Genomic DNA, 1,252 nt, shown 5'->3' with positions numbered 1-1,252 from the left:
TCATCTGGGGCCCTTCACTGGAGGTTTTAAAATATGTTTCATGCTCCTCCTTAAAGAGATTCTATCTAGCAGAGTGATAACAGATTGATGGCTGTGACCTTCTTCACATTCTTCTAACTTCTTTCACAATGAAGTCAGGGCTCTTGCTGCTGGTATCTGTGGGCAGGGTGCCAAGGTGCTGTAATGAGGGCTGCATTATCATCCCCCACCCTGAAGACTATCATCTCAGCTCACTGTTAATGTGTTCACACCACCAACAAACATGTCGAAAGAGGGGAAATGCAAGAGAAACATGCTTTCCCCATTCCCAAGGCTTATTTTCATTAAACAGTGGTTGTCAAAAAGACAATGTCTTTGTACTGGAGAAAAATATGACACCATATCAACATTACAACAAAATGCTTTTACAGGCGTAAAGCTCTTTATGCTTTAATTTTAAGCTGATGATTTGATATCTTCCTAAATTATACATTTTCGCGGAGTTTCCTAATCTAAAACATTTATCAGTGTAGAATATATATTAACTTGAAATATTGCCATTCCTATTTCATAGCCGAGTGGATGATAATTTTCTTTAATTACACATGAATTCCAATGTATTACCTGCACAGGCAGTTATTGTTTTAACAGGGCAAGGATTAATGGGCGGGTGTTCTGCTATAATTTCACCGAAGAAAAAATAGAGAAATTATACATGATTCGTTTTCTTATTTCTCTGAGCTGAATAATATTAATAACACTGTCACCTTACATTTATAAAGTGCTTTTCATTTCCTAAGTGCTTTTGTATCTGGAATTACATTTTCCTAGATCTTTTACCTTTGACAAATCCTTCCAGATAACACACAACTCTAGAGTTTTTCAACTCTCTCATACCCAAACATTTTATGTACGTATGTGTTTATGTCAATGGATATGGTGAGAGGCAGTAAAATAACCACAGCCTTTACAGAGAGATAGACCTGGGTTCAAGTCTCACCTTAATCACCTACTACATGACCTTGGATGAATTACTATGAGCATCAGTTTTGTCATATTTAAAATGGGGATAATATCACCTTCCATCAATGGCTATTGGAAGGACTAAATAAGATGTAATTTACAAGAAGAGTCTGACATACAGCAGGCACTCAATAAATAAAAGTTGCTGCTTAATTATTAGCAGCTATTCTACTCTGTCAAACATTTTCTTGCCCCTGATTTATTTTCTTCAAAATATTTGGATTCAGAGAAATACAGAGGAAGTAGAAAA

The sequence above is a fragment of the Phocoena phocoena genome, chromosome 7 (genome assembly GCF_963924675.1).
Source record: "Phocoena phocoena chromosome 7, mPhoPho1.1, whole genome shotgun sequence".
In the NCBI taxonomy this organism is placed as follows: domain Eukaryota; kingdom Metazoa; phylum Chordata; class Mammalia; order Artiodactyla; family Phocoenidae; genus Phocoena; species Phocoena phocoena.
This window is presented reverse-complemented; position numbering follows the sequence as displayed.